Raw genomic sequence first — 19,931 nt, 5'->3', positions numbered from 1 at the left:
TCATCGCGTCTGATGAAGATGCAATGCCATCTGACCACCTGGCTGCATTAGCCAGCACTAGCCCAACAGATGGCAATGTTGGCCAAACAGCCCCCAGAAGAGCTCAGGAAAGGTGGATGCTGCTGCTTCTTCCAGTCTCTTCTGCTTTCCACTGTTCTCTTGCCTAGGTAGGCATCCACCTCTGAGTCTATTAGAAGTGCAGGCAGCGTTTGACAGATGATCTGATTGTCCCAGCTTGGAACCCATGTGTGTGGAGATCCATACCCACATTACCCACCATTAAGAGTAAAACAAGGGGGGGCTTCCCTGGTGGCGCAGTGGTTGGGAGTCTGCCTGCCGATGCGGGGGACGCGGGCTCGGGCCCTGGTCTGGGAGGATCCCGCGTGCCGCGGAGCGGCTGGGCCCGTGGGCCACGGCTGCTGGGCCTGCGCGTCTGGAGCCTGTGCTCCGCAGCGGGAGGGGCCGCGGTGGGGAGGGGCCCGCGCGCCGCGGTGGGGAGTGGCCCCCCGCTTGCCGCACCTGGAGGGAGCCCTCGCGCAGAAACGAAGACCCAACGCAACCAAAAATAAATGAATAAATAAATAAATAAAGCTACTAACCTTCTTAAAAAAAAAAAAAAAAAAAGAGTAAAACAAGGTACTTTGAAGTCAAAGAGACTTCAGACCAAGGCATCCTGAAATACCCTAATTTTTCTCCATTCCAGGGTAGCAGCCATCTTGTCAATTAGAGGTCAACTGAGCTAAGCCCATGGATTTAGCAGACGTGGAGACAGAGAGAGAGCAGAGGACCTCCTGGGAGATGATCAACCGTGATAAGGGGTGAAGAGGGCAGTAAGATGATGTTCCAGCCACTTTTCCACAAGCAGCCACTTGGGCAGAGAAGCACTCCTAAGGGTAGGGTGTGTCCAAGGCTGCCTTGTCTAAGGTGCAAAGCAGTATTATTGATTTTATAGTTCTGGCAGCTCTTTCTGTGGTCTTCCCATCCCATCTCCCTTACTGCCACTCACCAAATAGATCCAGTTTTCCCCATTTTTTGCAGGGTTGCACTTGCTGGCCCCCTTGTGCTTACTGTGGGGCCATGTGACTAGTTCTAGCAAATGAGCTGGGAGCAAAAGTGATAGGTGGAGCATTTAATCACCAATGTGAGACAGATTGGTTTCCCTGGAATAGGTGCTGGGATGGAAATTTGTGCAGGAGGCTTAGTGGGGAGTGTTCTCACCACAACCACTGCAAGAGGGAGGAAAACAAGACTGGCAGAGGGTGAGGTGGATGACTTTGCAGTTGCAGCAGAGGCCTCAGCCAATCCCAGGAGAGCTCTGAGGCTAGAGTGGCCCTTTAGAGATGAGCCTAACAGAGTCAGGGGGCTGTGCCTTAGTGCCCCCAGTGGGCCAGTTGTTGGCTGTTCCCAAGGGCAATATTCCAGTCTGACCTCAGCTTTGTCAGCTCTATAGAAAACTAAGGTGTGACCCATAACAGGTAACCGGAGGCTGTGATTCCCAGGCTGCAGATGACCTTGTGCATCTGATGGTACCAGTGAAGATGGATGTAGATTTGCCTGGCTGAAGTCCTGCTCACTCTGTCTCCAGCCAGGACCTGCACGGGCATTTACCAAAGTCCTGGGCTTTTGTCCTGAACTGTTCTACTGGCAGGCAGAGTGGCTCCAGGCAACCTCACCTGATTTTAGGTGAGTGTACCCAAAGGGCCAGTCTCCATTCCTTCCTACCTCAGCCCCCACAGGTTGAATTTTAGGGGCTGGGGAGAGTTAATTTCAAGAGTCTTCTTAGGCCCTGAGGCTCACGTCTAGAAACCATGGAAGCTAGGAAGTCAAAAAGATTGGTCCACAAAATGAGACCTGGATTGGGATCTCTGGACTTTACTTATATTGGGCAAGTTGCTTTTACTCCCCAAACCTCAGTTTCTTCATCAATAAAATGGGAATAATAACATAACACTCCAAGAACTGTTGTAAAAATTGATGTCACTTTTCCCCTCTATCCCCTACTCCCCTCTACTCTCAGAAAATGTGCATCTTGCCAAAAACATAATATCAGGTTTTGTTCAACAAAGACAGGAGAAAAATCACTTCACTCCAATGATAAGAGGCTTCTGAAGAAGAAATCCATTTCTGTTTGTTTGTTTTGCCTTGTTTTCCCTTCAGCTCCCTAATGAGGGTCTTTTGGCTGATGCATTGATTGATGGTGGTAAGTAAATACTGAAACTGAAAACCACCGCCTACCTACCCTGACTCTATCTCCTCCCACCCCAGCCCACAACAACCCCTGACTGCTTTTGCAGCTTGCAGCTGTGGGCTCCCCAGAAGCTGTGTCTGCATTCAGACACATTCCAGGTTCACACTCCTTTTCTGGGCACATCATTCTGGCTTTGGAGCTGATGGAATCATCCAACAGTCAGCAGCTGTCTCCTGAGGTGCCAGGGATTGAGACTGTTTCCTCTCATTGACTGACATGATGAAGACCTCATTTCTGAGTGTGTGGAGGTGGCCATGTGGGTGAGTGAAGTGCTTGTGTGTTATGTGTACAAGTGCATGGGTGTGTGTATATGAACAGGGGGCAACTGGTGTATCATCCAGCAGAGATAATTTGTTCCAATTTTGGTACCTCTGAATGTGCTGCTGTGATGAGGCATTTGAATAGACAGTAATAAACCAAATAGATGCCCTTACGAGATGTAACACTTATCAGGTATGCCAGGAGCCCTTGGTAACTGGGATATACCGGGACAATGGGGAGGGAAGCCCATCCTATACAGCCTTGTAACAGGCTGAAGCTGAAGCTATACCTCTCCCAGTGGGATAGCCTGCTAAAAATACCCAGGATGATGACAGTACACCATCTCACAACACCTGGCCACCAAAAAGGACCCCTGATTGCTCTTGAGCCATGAACCTGCTTTATCTTCTTCAAAGTCCTTTATGTTACTTGACCTTATACTATAAATGGTCACTTGCATTACTGTCTCAATTATTCACTCCAACTTGTACCTATATCCTTTACACCTTGACTTTGGGTTTGGCCACACAAACCCAGTTATAAGCCAAGGCCCCAAGAGGCCCTGTGCATTTCACCTGGCTCTTGCTAGGGCCTCTGCCAATGAATGCCTTCAAAGGCACATTCATAGACTAGCTCACTGGTCAGAGGAGGAGAGATGAGCACCCCCATGGACCCAGAGACACTTGAGCAAGCCTAGCAGAGCCCCACCCAGATCAGCTGGCCCACAGTTATATGAACTAAAAATAAATAATTGCTCTAAATCAGGGGATGGTTTGTTATACAGCAATAGCTAACCAATAATTACATTGGCTTGTTTGTTGTCCGTCTATTCCTCTGGAATATAAGTCCCACATCTGTCTTTTGCTGCTGTGTGCTCAGCTTCTAGAACAGTGTCTGGCACATAGTAGGAGCTCAAATGATTTTTGTTGAGAAGATGCATTAAATGGCTTCTGTACTGAAAATTGTGATGCTGATATGAAACCCCCCTACATGTACTGCCCTAACAGAAATACTTTCTGATGGTGACAGTTCAGTCCCCCCACGTGGAAAGCATCCTATGACCTTGACAGTCTCCACTGCCACGTGGCCGTCTAATTCGGCCTATGACAAGGCAAGCACTTCTTATGATAGTCTAGACCAGTATTAGACAAAATAAGGAACATTCCACAGAGACTAGTGTGAACAGGCAGGTGCTTGGGGATCTTTGGTGAAGGACACTTGGGGTGAGACATCCTTCTGAATTTCCTCAATGTATGAAGAGCCCAGACATCTAAAAATTGGACAGAAAATACTCCTTTGGCTTTTGAGGTACTGCACTAATATAGTGTCCTCTGAATACATTTTAATACAATCATGACTTCCACACTAGCACAGAGAGAAAACAGGGAGTGACTTTTAGGCCATCTCAATTCAACTGGCCTAACTGTCTTTAGGACTCCAGTCCCCCCTTGGTAGCAAAACTGGGTATTCAGACACCAATTTTATCCTGGGAACTAGAAGCTGTTAAAACCCCCCTCTAGGTGTCTCCCTTACCCAAAATTAGTGAGTGGGGTTATTTCTACACAGAGAATCATCTCAGCATCCATATGGTAAAGCAGTGGTTTTCAAAGTGCGGCCCCTAGACTGGCAGCATCGTCACCACCTGGAAACTTGTTAGAAATGGAAATTCTCAGGCCTCACCCCAGACCTACTGATTCAAAAACTTGGGATTAGAGTCCAGAGATCTCTGTTTTACAAGCTTTTCATATGCATAGTTTGAGAACCACTCCTCTAAAGAATTCTCCGGCACTCACTTACATAGATTCATTCGTTCATTCAAGAACTATCATAAAGCGCCTACTGCATATTAGCCACTGAGCTGGGTAACAGGGAAAGAAATGAAAAAGCATGGTTTGTGTGCTTCAGAAAATAGGACTCCTAGAGAGAAAGACATCATTCTATTACAACGTGCTGCAGGAGGTGCTGAGAGAGTCAAAGTAGCCAGAGCTATATGGGGGGCTCAGGATGTCTTTAAGAAGAGGCAAGGGCTCCACTGTCGTTCGTTTCCACTGTTTGTCAAAACCATTATAGATCTCTACTTGACAGAAGTTGTACTTTTTGCATCTGTTGATGAGCAACTAAATAATAGCAAAAGGCAGCTCAAATTCAACACCTCCCTCTAACTTAATTTGCAGTGTATTCTTCACAATCTCATCTAGGTAAAATTGCAAATGGCAGTGTCTGTGTGGGGTGTGGGGCGGGGCAGGGTGAGCATTATTTAGAGTTGACAGGTAATGCTTAGTGTGCATTCAGTAAGATGCCTTCCAATGATGCCATGCCCTCCACCTCCCTACCCACCACCTGTCTGTGGTCTAAAAGCAGGGAACTGCTGAGCCAGAGCAAAAGGGAAATAAGGAAGAGGGGATGCTTGGGGGAGGGGCTGATGACCAGAGGGATGGCAGAAGATAAGTGTGGGCAGTTTGAGGGTCCAGATTAGGATCAGTTTAAATGTCAACATGTGGAGGTTGAGCTTTATCCTACTGGCAAAGGGGAATCATCCAAACTGCTTAAAGGGAAGATTCAATATCTCATTTACATTTTAGGAAGTTCACTTTGGCCACACTGGAGGATGGACTGCATCAAGGCCATAACTAAGGAAGAGAGACTTTAGAAAACTATTGTACATACCATACAAAAGATAAGAGCCAGAACTCTTTTTCTTAGTTTTCTAACCAGTGAGTGGTATAGGAATATTACATGGCAATCTCTCCTGCTGCCTAGCAGTGTCTGGCACATAAAAGAAACTTATACAATAATAGATGAATGAAACATACTTATTAAATTACAGGAGATTCCTTTGAGCTCCGATTCTTCACCCTTCCCTGCATCTAATCCATGCCTCATTAATGGTGGAGTGAACTTCCTCATCTTTGACTTTGAGCTTGACCATATGGCTTGCTTTGGCTAACAGAATGAGGTGATGGTGGCAGTGTGCAGTCTGAGCCTAGGTCTTAAGAGCTCTCATGTGTTTCTGTTTGCTCTCTTACACCTCTGCCATCTCCATGAAAAGAACATTCCCTGGCTATCCAACTGATCCAAGGAGGATGAGAAACAGGTGAAGTTGAGCCACCTCCACCCATCCACAGATCTGTAGTGAGAACTAGAGTCTAGCTTAGATTAGCCAAACCCCAACCAACCTATGGATCCAAAGGAATCAATGCTTACTATTGCATGCCACAGTGTGTGGTTGTTTGTTATCCAGCAACAGCTGACTGATACATAAATGAACCCTCTTCTTGGGACTATGTACAGCTCAGGAAATGGGATAAAGGGTGAATACTTAAATAGAGCATAGACATTTACATGGTGTGACCAATGTTTAATGCTTACCACAAATCCAAGCCCTTAATAATTTCTCGACTTATCAAATAGTCCTCTCCTTCCACTCACCTAATCCAAGTCAGCTGTCTCCTTGCAAAACACTAGGTTCCTATCTGAATATTTACTGCAAAGCTACTGAATCTGTCTCTGGTTGTTTTTCTTATGCCAGCATAGTTGTGAGGCCATCACTTAACAATTACTTGGGAAAATTTATTTACAATGCAAGGCAGATCCCTGAATGTTTGTAGTGGATAAATTTATTTACAATGTAATCCACATCTGCCAATGCCTCTAGTAGATAAAATTGTGTTGCTCCTATAAAAAGCAACACACCTGGTTAATGGTTTCTGTGGCCTTTTATGAATAGACCAAGGTCAGGGCCACCATAATGAGCTGAGGAAAGTTAATCTGTGGAAGCAAGTTAAGCACAGAAAACTACATTTTAATGATTCTAAATGTGTGACAGCTGCCAGAATTTAACCAAATGAGAACCAGAAAAGGCAAATCCAAGACTCTTTTGTTTCTTAAGCTGAGCTTTTATGGAGTTAAAACGGTCAGTGTGCCATTTCCATGATGTCAGGGATGACATCTGTCTTTCTCTCCCTTGAATACCCCTTGGCCACACGTTGTATGGCTCTGAGTTGACATTCAGTAGACATGAGAGGGATGTGTCAATAAAACAGTGCAGCACCATAGGAGAGGTCCTGTTTAGCCTTACACATCTGCTGTTTGTCATACCTATAATTACTGCAGCAAACAAACTATCAAACAATACACCTCTATTATCAGCATCCATCTCCTAGAACAGTGGTTCTCAAACTGTTGTCCCACTGTATGTCCCCATTTGGTCCCAACACTCCACATGGAAATTTTGTCTACTGTTTCTATTGCATAAAACTCAAAAGGGAGTATGTCTTGAATTATAAAGTTCTCTCCTAAGACATGACAGAAAAGGGAAATTGGCCACAGCCCCCAAGGCCTTGCAAATGATGGAGAGTCTGCCTCTCTCTCCAAATTCATTCCATTTCCACTTTCCCCTTGCTCACTGTGCTCTGCTCTTCTCTCAATCATCAAGCATGCCAAGCTTTTCCCTACACTTGGGCCTTTGCACATTCTAGTCACTCTGTCTGGAATGTTCTTTCCTCTACTTCCAGGTCATTCATCCTCCCAGAATCTGTTTATATGTCACCTCCTCAGAGGAGAAGCCGTCCCTCACCAGTTCACTCTTTATTTAGCTCATTTCCTTATTTGTTTCCTTCATGGCATTTGCCATCCTTTGTCATTATTTTATTTATTGTTTGCCTCTTTCTATGTTTGTTTCCCTCACTAGACTATGAGTTTCATGATGGCAACTAAATATCTGTTTATTGATCACTGTACTCCAGGACCTAGAACCAGACCTGGTCCATGACAGGCACTCAATAATCTTTTTATTTTCCTTTCTTTTTTTTTTTTGAAGAAATGAATGAACAGATGATATTATGGCCAATGAGAGTAGATGGACCAGTGGATCTCTAGATGCATTAATCTTGTTAGGAATACCAAGTAATGGTCCAATGGCTGATGACTGCAGAACACTGCTAGAGAACCACCATGCAACAATGTAGTCAGGATTAAGTGTGCACACCTCAAAGCCTTAAGTTGTATAAAACATGAGATCAAGGGTCCGGGGGCCCTGTGAGTGAGCCAAGTAAACTACTGTCTATTTTCTTTGCCAAGACCAAGCTCATATGGACTCCGGGGCACATCCTAGGTGAATTAAGGACCCAGTTTTCCCAAGGTGAATCAGGAGAGGCTGAGGGGGCAGGGGCACACCTGAGGAAATCTTGGTAGAGTACTTTCAACACGACTTTCTCTTACTTGACAGTTCAGGAATTCATCTAAAGCCTTTTCAGAGTGCCAGGTTCTTGTTCATGTAATGAATCTATCGATTCACTTGGTGTCCCCAGGAGACTCTGAAGACCACAGAATGTCAAGAGAGAAGACAAAGAATTCTCACTGCTTGTCATGGAGCCTTAAGGGTGAAGACGCAGGTCTTGACATATTCCCAGAAGATGCTCATGACCCAGTTATTATTCTTTGGGGGTTAAATGGTTATTTATTTTAGGACTTTCCTACTTTATTGCTCCCAGCTAACTTGCCTTCCGTGCCCATAAATCATCCCTCTCTTTACATAGAAAGTAGAATAGGACAACAACTATTTATTCATTTCTTTGTTCATTCACTCATTCGGCAATTTGTTTTGTAATAAGCAACAAGATACAGTAAAAAAAAAGGAGTATTTTTCTGGAATCAAACTAAGTAGTTGATCCCTAGATTGCCAGACTCCTCCAGCTCCCCAGTCTGACTTTCATACTGTTGCTAGAGTAATTTTTAATTGGAGCAGTAAGTATCAAGTATCTACCATAATCTAGGCATTATTTTACTTAGCAGTGAATAACAGCAACTTTGTTCCTGGCTTTTGTTCCTGTATCTGTTCTTGATATATATATAAAACCTTCAGCGGCTCCCCATTGCCTTTAATTCCAAATCCCTAACTTGGCATTCAGTGTCATACATAAAGATTCTACATGGCTGCTCTGCTTTATCTCCCACAACAAAGCTCAAGCACCAGCCATACAGAACATTCTGGCATTCACCTCACCTCATGCAAGGCTACTTCATTCCACAGGAACTTTGCACATGCTGCTTTCTTGGATTTCTCTTTTGCAGGCCTAGATCTCACAGCTCATCATTAAGTACCAATCACCTCACATGCCATTTCCTCCAGGAAGTCACCCCTGATCCACCCAGGCTGAGTTAACTGCACTTAGAACATGTCATTATTAATTTACTGGGGTCCCTCTCTGGACTATCAGCTGCTTAAGGTAAGAACCAAGTTTTATTCTCATCGACATCCTCAATAAGCCCAGTGCCAAGCAGACATAGGACTTCAAAATAATATCTATGCATTGATACACACACATCATAAATAATCATGAGAGCTGTGATCTTTATTAAGTGCCAAGCACTTTTCCAAGTACTTCACACTCATGTTTTTCTCATTGAATCCTAGCCAGCTCCTTATGAAGTAGGATTATCCCCTTTTACTGGTGACCAGTGACAGACAAACCTGCACTGGGCTGTAGAAGAAAAAGCACTAACCTGGGAGTCCAAGCATCCGAGTCCTAAGCCAGTCTTTACAGCCTACTTGTGCCTTAGCAGAGAACAGGTCAGTATTCTCAAAGCCTCAGTTTCCTTGCTTGTTAATAAGCACAGCCTTTGGAGTCAGACACCCAAGGTTTAAGTTCCACTCTGTCACTTTCTAGAACAGGCCTTAGGTGAGCTACTTAACTCATCACCATTGAGCTCTTGCCATCTGCCAAGTTGTGACCTATGTGGTGGGAATAATTACAGAAATAAAAGTAACATTAATTGAGAATTGTTTCACCAACTGGGCACCTGTACAGTTTATGGGACTGTCCACTGAACTGAAGTTTCTAAATATTTCAGTCTCAGCCAATTCTGTGGCATCTAAGACTGGGTGTTCATGAACAGTGGAAACCTGTCACAAGATGGTAAAATTCTCACTGATTCCAGACAGCCACCACCAAAGAGCTCTAGCTCTAGGGCCTGGCCACATGGTTTCACTGCCCTCAAGATGGAAAGAACCAGACAACCAGATTGCACAGCCTTGGTTGGATCCTCCCCATCTCTCAGTTACATCAATCATAGATTCCTCATGGTCAGTAACCTTGGTGGGTACCCAGGTGTCTTGGAGGAGAGAGTACACCATACAAAGCAACAATGTCACTAGCAGGCACTTACCCTGGGTATCTTACAGATATTCCACTCCTCAATCCTTAGAAAGTCGATATCACTATCATTATCATAGAACACCACCACTATGCTCACAATTTATGAAAGTTTGGGTGGGTAGCCCATTATTACTAAGAGTTAATCAAGAACACAGAGTGCACAGGATAATAACTCATTCATTCTTTCATTTATCCATTCATTCCCTCAACCATTAAGAAGTATTGATTGTGTCCCTTTCCTGTGCCAAGCACTGTTCCAGGAAATAGAGCTAGAATACAGTCGTGAACAAAACAGACAAAAGCCCCAGACAAGGAACTTGAATTCTAGTGTGGTGGGCGGTGGGGTGAGAAAAATGTGAGATAAGATAAATAGTGAGAAGAGTTCTGGTGAAATACAGGCAGGAAAGGAGCAGAGAGCACTTGGGAAGAGACTTAGAATTCCATAACTGCTAATGTTTTTTTCATGATTACTCTGTGCCGGGCATCATTCTAAGCATTTTACATGTATGCACTCATTGAGTCCTTCCGGCCACCCTAGGAGGTAAGTCCTATTATTAGGATCTCGTTAGAGATGAAACAATGAGGCACAGAGAGGTTAGAGGCTTTACTTACCCAGGGACCCATAGCCAACAAGGGGCAGAGCCAGGACTTGATCCCTAGCGGTCTGGTTTAAGTTACTCCCTTAGCGAACCAAGGTGTGCAGCAGCCTCAGTACAGGATAGCTGGTCTAGACTCCTTTAGGTGCATGTTTGGGAGGCCCCTTCTCTTGTCTCTGCTCCCTTCTTCCTTTCCTCTGCCCCTCTTTCCTTCTTCCTCTCAGGCTTCCAGGTTCATCCAGTTACTGGAGTCCCATGAGTCCCACCCTCCTCCCCAACCCATGTCCCGCAGTGCTGCCTGCCCTTGGATCTTCACCTCTAGAGTGGGACACCTATAAACCAACCAATGTCTTCTCGCAGCTGTCAGGCCATAACTGGATGGGGTGCGAGACTAGAAGCCCTCTCTCCACCAGGACTGAGAATGAGGGTGGGTGAAGAAGGTTAGAGTGGCAGAGAATCCCATTCTGCCACCATCCCCATTTTTCAGATGGAAATACTGACCACAAAAATAACTAAAGGAGCTGAGTTGGGATTTGAATTCAGGGCTATTTGACCCTGAAGCTCTTATCCACTAGACTTTACTGTTAATTTCAAAGAGCAGGTCTGCGCCGGGCAGAAAATAGATGCTTAATTAAGTACTGGCTTGAAGAATGAAGGGACAGATGGATTCGTGAATACACAGGCCCAAAGAAATGGGCAGATGTGCACAGGCATGAGAAGCAAATAAAACAATAAAGGCATGTGCATGAAAGTGCAGCAAGGACCAGCACACTCTGGTTGATAAGCAGCTTTGGAAATACCCAGAACAAAACAGTCTTCACAAGTATTGCTGTAAATACAAGTTTGCAATCTCCTAGCCAGGCAAACCTAACCCTGTTTTTCACCTGCAGTTTTACAGGAGTCTCTTGAATGCTCTTTTCCTTTTATAGACAAGGACAGGTGTGTTTAGGGGACATAATTTGGGACAGGTACCCGGTCAAGCTGAGACCAGCACCTGAGGAGGGAAGAAGGCACCCTCGGGAGAAGCAGAAATGCCAAGGTGACGGGAGAGGGAATTGTGCTGCTAATCCCTCACACCGTGACTTTACCATCTTCTAGTCGCCTAATAGCAGGGCACATAATTGGCAGAAAAGATTGCCCTGCCCTTTACACATGTGTCTGCAATTACCTTTCGAACTGGGGCGATAAGTGGCATGATTGGTTTCCTTGTGCCGACGCAGCCGCTTCTCGGCGACGGGGCCTTTCTCCTGAAGCTGTGGTGGGCGCCACGGGTCACGGGCACAACAGCTCCCGGCAAATGATCACCTTCCATCACTGAGGAGTAAATCCCCAGCTCCTTGCTAGGATCTGACCTCATCCGCGGCCTCCTTCCTTCACACATTCTGCTTCACGCTGGCTTCCTTGCTGTGCTACATCACCCCAGCTTGCTCTTGTCTCTGTGTTTACATTTGCCACACCCTCTGCCCATTTCTTCTCATGCCTTCTTTAGGTCTGGGCTCACAGGTCACCTGCTCAGAGAAGCCTTCCATGAACACCCTTATTTAAAATATCTCTCTCCTACTCCCTAGCCCCAGGTCACACCTTTCATTCCTGTTCTTCTTCATATCACATACCACAGCACAATGCCATATCTTGCCTGTGTCTGTTTACATGTTTATTGTCTGTTCCTAGCTGGAATGGAAACTCTATGAGGGAGGCCTTTGACCTGATCGTCACTGCATCCTCAGTGTCCAGAAGGAAGCCTGCAACAGCGCGAGCATGCAAAAAATATTAGTGAAAGGAGTGACTGGACAGTGAGTGGATCCAGCACTGCAAATGCTCCACGTGCCATGCCGTGGGCTGTGTGCTTCATGAGCACAAGGAAAGGCATTCGAGTGAAAGTAGAGAGCAGGCATTCTGGAGACCCATAGGCCCAGGTCTACACCCAAGTTCTGTCCTTTAAGAGGTTCTGGTCAGTCCTCTTGCACCAATCTGAGCCCCAGTTTCATCATCAGCAAATTGGGAAGGAAAATAGTAGCTCTCTCACTCAATTGTTGCTTGAATTAAATGAGGCGATGCTTGTACAGCATATTATCCTGTACCTGGCATATAAATGATTACAGCAATTCAATAAATAGTAATACATACTGGTATTTCTATTCATACAATGAGGATGGAAAAAGAAAGGGGCATACATGTTAGCTGAGTACCGGCTACATGGCTGGTATCCCTCCAGCTAATTTTGCCTGCCTGAAGTTACTCCCCCACAGCTGTCTTCTGAAATAGGCATGACTACCCCTGGTTTCTAGATGAGGAAACAGAGGCACCTCAAAACCAAATGGTTTGCCCAGTATCACCCAGTTCCTAAGTGACAGATCCAGACCTCAAAGCCAGGTTCTCTGCTTTTTCATCACACCAGGTTGCTTCTCTTGAAAATAAAAACAGATCACAGAAAACCAACAGGACATGGACACAAGCAGCCCCAGGGCACAGAAAATTTAGTTTAAGACTCAGTTTAAATTCTCCCTAGTCCTCCTCCATGACAGCTCCAATGGAGAAGGATTGCCCTTGGGTAGCATTGCCAGATAAAATGCAGGATGCTTAGTTAAATTTGCATTTCAGATAAAGAAAAAATGATTTTTTAGTATATAACAATTATTGCATACTTAATGATAGTTTTCTCTCCCTCCCATTTCTCTTTCTACCACCTTCCTCCTTCCCTTCCTCCTTTCGTTTCTCTCTCCCTCTCTCTCTTTTTTTTTTTTTTTGTTAATTTGGCAACTTTATAGCCTTGCATTTCTTACAGTCCCTCACGGTGTGCATGTCTGTGAGCTAACCAGAGCTCCCCGCCAGGGCAGAAGTTTGTAGAAGACATTTCAGAGTGTCTGTGCACTTCGTGGCCCTCTTATCTGATAATGACCCTACCCCACACACAAGGGTAGGCCCGCACCACCATGCTACCTGCCTGCCTGGAAAGGATCCCAAACCACTCTTACCAATCCAATTCTCTCTCTTGAGAATTTGAACCAAGAAAGTGGAAGATGGAGCTAAGTCAATGAACCATGAAACAGTCCAATAAATTTCTCTTTCTTTCTTCTTTTGTTTTTTCGTTTTGCTTTTGCTTTGGTTTGCTTATTTTGTTTCAAGTGGGATTTTGGCTCTTATAATCAAATCACTCTTGACTAGGCCATACCTCTCTTGTGGTCATTTTATTTGCCCAGAAGAGATATAAAATGACCCATATTTCTGAGTGCCTGGATGAAGATATTATTGCCTTTTAAAATTTCCCTAATATCTAATGTTATGTATTTCCTCAATTGGTTACACTTTATTTTAAATCAGAAAAAATACTATCCAGAGGCCCATCTAATGGAAAAGGTAACATGATTTAATGTCTTGAAAATAACGGTAATTCTTTGACGAGCACCCTCCATCTCACATACCATCTGGATGGCACAGGCACATAAATGGAAAGGGCAGGAAAACTGCCTTCTCTGAAGGAAAGTGAAAACCCCACCCTACACTTCCTGTATGGGGTGGATCTCTCATGGCAAGGGCCAGACTCCTTCGTTGCCCAGCATCTGTGGCCTCATCCTGGTCTAGTCAATGGATTTCTTTATACACCCCAGGAGCAGGGAAGCACTAAAGTTTTCCCCTGAATTTTGGAAAGTAAATTGGAGAATTCCAGACAGAGCAGGGAACTGCTTATCCCAGTCATAGAGGCTTAAGTCCCTCTAAAAATATCTGAGCAGCCGTGTCTGTAACAACTGTAAAGTCCTTCTCACTTGGCCCCCTGTCCTGGCCCTGACCCCAGCTCCTCATCCTTATGGTCTGGCTTTTACTTCTGTCCTCACGCTGATGACAGTCCACAGTTAACTGAACTTCATGTCACATATTCTGAAACTGAAAAATCTCAGCTAACAAGACAGCTGGAGTGTTTTACTCTGCTCGACCCCCATCATGACCCCTTTATAGATCTTCAAAGCCTTACTCTCTTGGAAAAATGCTAGAGCCCATTTAGAGACCCTGCATGTTTTATTGGACAAATATAGTGACTTCTTTCAAAGATAAGTTATCTGTATGTTTTTCAAAAGCCTTTTTGAAGTTTGCTAGCTTATGGCAAGGACCACCTTCCTCTCCTCTGCTGAGCATCACAAGACTTCATCTTTCCCCCACAAATGTCACAAGATCCCTCCTCCCCTGACGACCACAAGGTAACGTCCATAGGGGCCTTTGGCTGTACTCATGGATATTTTTTAAGCCTGGAACTTTATGTATTAAGGATCTGGGGTGTGGAAGTCCCAGGCCTCCAAATGGTGAGTATCCTCCTCTTTGCTTCCTACAGTGCGATTCTCATAAACCACAAAGTTTTCTTTTTAAAAAAAAAATCCCAGTCTTTTTGTTTCCTTGCTTTTTTACTTTGTAGATTAAAAGCAAAAATTGGCTTCTGTAGTTTTGACCTCATCTCCCTGCCACCAAGTTCATACCCCTGTATTAGTAACCTATTGCTGCCCCAAAACGCAGTGGCTGAAAATAACAGTAAACATTTGTTATCACTCAGAGTTTCTATGGGTCAGGAATTCAGGAGCAGCTTAGCTGGAAAATTCTAACTTGAGGTAGTCTATTAGGGCCAAGAGATTGACCAGGACTACAGTCATCTGAAGGCTTGACTGGGGTTGGAGAACCTTCTTTCAAAGTGGATCCCTCATATGGCTGGCAAACTCATGCTCACTGTTGGCAGGAGGCCCCAGCTCTTCTTCACCTAGTCCTTTGAGTTTCCTCATGTCATGGTGACTGGCTTCCCCCAGAGTGAGAGATCCAAGAGGCCAGGGTGGAAGCTGCAATGCCTTTTATGACCTAGCCTCAGAAGTCACACACTGTAACCACTGCCATACTTGATTGGCCCTCTGAGTCATCATGGGAGGAGATTACATAAGGGTGTGAATACCTAGAGCTCAGGATCACTGGGGGTCATCAAGGAGGCTAGATCCCACATTTACCATCTGACCCTCCCCTCCTCTCTCTGCTTCTGGTCACCACTTCACCAATGCTATTTTAAGTCCCTGGATATCCATACAAGGATTTATCCACCTGGCTGAACCCTTACCTATCATGCCTGCTGAAGCTGCCAATATTTAAAATTATTAAAAATGTCATTATTTATCAGAGCAAAGCTTTTCTCTTAAATATAAAATAGAGAATCAGTGAGAACCACATTGGCACCAGCTTATGAGAGAAAAGATGGGACTGCATTGGTGGACAAGAAGTTCAGATAGTCTGCAGGAAAACACAATTGACAAAAACAGACCAAAAAACGATCATTGCAATTCTGGGCTATATTAATAGCTCTAGAGTATGTTTCTTAAATGAGGTGACATTCTTACTGATGACTGAAATTTGAGCTTAAGTCTTGTAACATATCAGGAGGGGCTTTGACAACCCAAAGTAAGTTCAGAGATGAGGGAGCAAGGGTGAAATCCAAACTGAAAGCATAATAAAGATGCCAAGCATTTTACAATCTTTGCTATGGTCAGAATGTTTGCGCTTCCCCCACCAAAATCCATATATTAAATCTTAATGCCCAAGGTAATGGTATTAGGAGGTGGAGCCTTTGAGTGGAACCCTCACAAATGAGATTAGTGTTCTTATGAAAGAAATCTGGGCTTCCCTGGTGGTGCAGTGGTTGAGAATCCGCCTGCCAACGCGGGGGATGCAGGTTCGAGCCCCGGACCAGGAAGATCTCACATGCCGCGGAGCAACTAAGCCCGTGCGCCACAACTACTGAGCCTGCGCTCTAGGCCCACGTGCCACAACTACTGAATCCCATGCGCCTAGAGCCCGTGCTCCGCAACAAGAGAAGCCACTGCAATGAGAAGCCCACGCACCGCAATGAAGAGTAGCCCTTGCTCGCCACAACTAGAGAAAGCCCGCAGCAACGGAGACCCAACACAGACAAAAATAAATAAATAAATAAATAAATTTATCTATTTAAAAAAAATAGAGCTTGCAACAATACTACAAGTATAATTGTTGCAGGCAAAAAAAAAAAAAAAGAAATGTCACAGAGCTCCCTCACCACTGTGACCCAGAGGAGGGCCCACATCACACCTAACCATGCTGGTCCCTGATCTCGGGCTTCCAGCCTCCAGAACTGTGCGAAATTAATATCTATTGTTTGTAGACCTCTTGGTCTGTGGCGGTTTGTTACAGCAGCCTGAATGGACTAAGACAATCATTATCTCCAGTGCATTGTCTGACCTGTTTTCTTACCATCCATCACTTCCCTCAGTCTTCCCTTCCCACATTATCCAGCTTTTATCTCACCTTAGATTCCCCCATCAATAGCCTTTCACCAGGCCTACCCAACCCTCATAACTTCCTTCACTTTTTCCCTCTCAGCACCCCACAATGGGCCCACACTGCCCCAGCAGACTCAAGGATAATGGCAATGGCAACACTGCTCTCAGGCATAGCACTTTACAGTTTACCAAGTGCTTCCACATCTGTCTATTATCCCATCAAGTCAGGCTAGCCTTGGTCTCTGGAGCCCCACAGGAAAGCAACCAGTGGTAGGCACTTCGGGGTGCATGGAGCGGCCTATATTTCTTCCTTAATCCAAGTAAGAATATTTTAACATATATAGTTGTGCAAGCTCATGAAGCAGGAACAAGTTTATAGGTTCAGTTTAGGTTTATAGCCCAGAAAGCTTCAGTCACACAGCCACGGTCTCCCAGCATGTTGGTGGCAAAGCCAGAACCAGTAACCGGAGTATTGGGACACCCACTGCTTTTCCCCCTCTGCACCATTACAAAAAAGTCCTCCTTCGGGTTGGGGTGGAGGACATGGGAGGATGGCAGGAAAGTGCTTTCTGCTGTCGCAGCCGGAGCTCGGTGGTGGCACCCCTCGCAGGCTCCACAGAGCTGAACACAATAACGGTCTGCACTTATCAGTCCCCATTCACCTCCCCGTCCCCCTGTGACATTCATTATCGAAAACACAGGCACCAGGAAGGGCAGGAGTTAGAATCAGAAGAATGCACAGGCGCCCTTTGCTGCCTTTAGAGGCTTTCTTTTCCATTTCTAATAAACTCTGTTAAAAGCCTGTGCCTGGGCGTGTAAAAAAGTGGAGCAGGAGGAACAAAGCAAACATCTATTTTATTTGTGTGACAAAGGCTCATGGGAGAAGCTGGCTTTGGCATAACAACGCAGCTCTTCTCCTCGATGTTACATGAGTGAGCGAATTCAAAGGAGCTTATAGGAAAGACACAGGAGATTATTTGGAGCCTGGGAAGGTTTAGGGAGCAGAATCTGACAGGCACTATCAGAGCTGGGGGCTGAGACAGGTAACAAGGGGTTTCCAAATTTAAGCACAGCAAAGCATAGCCCCCTACCCCCAGAGACTCAGAACAGAGGGCAAGAGGGCAAGGGGAGGTTGCCAGAGGAAGCAGCTTAGAAAATTACCCTAAACTCTTGGCTTCCCAGAAAAAACTAGAAGCGGCTTTGTCCTCCACCCCCACAATGCCAATACTTGCAGAGGGCAAGCAACTGGGGGTCAGCAGTAAAAAACAAACAAACAAAAAAAGGCCTGGTCTACCAACCTGGAGGAAGTGAAGGGGAGAAGGTCACAAAGACTTGCCTGCTGCATCACTGGGTCCTCAGACCCTAGGGCATCCCCCAGAAAAGGCCTCCTGAGCATCTACTTCTGCTCACCCCATTCCTTCTCCTCAAGCCTGCAAAGAAGACCCCAGGTCGACAGAGCCACAGGAGAGGCCCAGGTCTCCGTTAAGATGTATAAGTTAGCAATTCTCAAAGTTAATGAGCCACCTGGGAACTGGGCAAAATGCAAGTTCAGCAGATCCAAAGAGGAGCCTGAGATTCTGCATTTCTAACAAGCTCCCAGGTGTTGCTGCTACTGCTGGTCCACAGACCACACTTTGAGTAGCAAAGACATAAGCTTAAGTTTTCAAAATAGATTTGGTTGATAATGGTTAATGGTTAGAAATGGTCAATATGATTATACTATCATCCTTACCATCTCATCATCATAAGTAACTAAAACACTGGTTTCAAAACTGAGTTGTATGTTTGCAGATGACATGACACTATACATAGAGAATCTGAAAGATGCTACGAGAAAACCACTAGAGCGAATCAATGAATTTGGTAAAGTTGCAGGATACAAAATTAATGCACAGAAATCTCTAGCATTCCTATACACTAATGATGAAAAATCTGAAAGAGAAATTAAGGAAACACTCCCATTTACCACTGCAACAAAAAGAATAAAATACCTAGGAATAAGCCTACCTAAGGAGACATAAGACCTGCATGCAATAAAACTATAAGACACTGATGAAAGAAATTAAAGATGATACAAACAGATGGAGAGATACACCATGTTCCTGGACTGGAAGAATCAACATTGTGAAAATGACTATCCTACCCAAAGCAATCTACAGATTCAATACAATCCCTATCAAACTACCAGTGGCATTTTTCACAGAACTAGAACAAAAAATTGCACAATTTGTATGGAAACACAAAAGACCCTGAATAGCCAGAGCAATCTTGAGGAAGAAAAACAGAGCTGGAGGAATCAGGCTCCCTGACTTCAGACTATACTACAAAGCTACAGTAATCAAGACAGTATGGTACTGGCACAAAAACAGAAATAGAGATCAATGGAACAGGACAGAAAGCCCAGAGATAAACCCACGCACATATGGTCACCTTATTTTTGATAAAGGAGGCAAGAATATACAATGGAGACAAGACAGCCTCTTCAATAAGTGGTGCTGGGAAAACTGGACAGCTACATGTAAAAGAATGAAATTAGAACACTCGCTAACACCATACAAAAAAATAAACTCAAAATGGATTAAAGACCTAAATGTAAGGCCAGACACTATAAAACTCATAGAGGAAAACATAGGCAGAACACTCTATGACATAAATCATAGCAAGATCCTTTTTGACCCACCTCCTAAGGAAATGGAAATAAAAACAAAAATAAACAAATGGGACCTAATGAAACTTAAAAGCTTTTGCACAGCAAAGGAAAACATAAACAAGATGAAAAGACAACCCTCAGAATGGGAGAGAATATTTGCAAATGAAGTAACTGACAAAGGATTAATCTCCAAAGTTTACGAGCAGCTCATGCAGCTCAATATCAAAAAAACAAACAACCCAATCCAAAAATGGGCAAAAGATCTAAACAGACATTTCTCCAAAGAAGATATACAGATTGCCAACAAACACATGAAAGAATGCTTAACATCACTAATCATTAGAGAAATGCAAATCAAAACTACAATGAGGTATCACCTCACACCAGTTAGAATGGCCATCATCAAAAAATCTACCAACAACAAATGCTGGAGAGGGTGTGGAGAAAAGGGAACCCTCTTGCACTGTTGGTGGGAATGTAAATTGATACAGCCACTATGGAGAACAGTATGGAGGTTCCTTAAAAAGCTAAAAATAGAACTACCATATGACCCAGCAATCCCACTACTGGGCATATACCCTGAGAAAACCATAATTCAAAAAGAGTCATGTACCACAATGTTCACTGCAGCTCTATTTACAATAGCTAGGACATGGAAGCAACCTAAGTGTCCACTGACAGATGAATGGATAAACAAGATGTGGCACATATATACAATGGAATATTACTCAGCCATAAAAA

The sequence above is a fragment of the Balaenoptera borealis genome, assembly GCF_965194805.1.
Source record: "Balaenoptera borealis genome assembly, contig: HAP1_SCAFFOLD_1904, whole genome shotgun sequence".
NCBI lineage: Eukaryota > Metazoa > Chordata > Mammalia > Artiodactyla > Balaenopteridae > Balaenoptera > Balaenoptera borealis.
Note: the sequence above shows the minus strand (reverse complement) of the source record.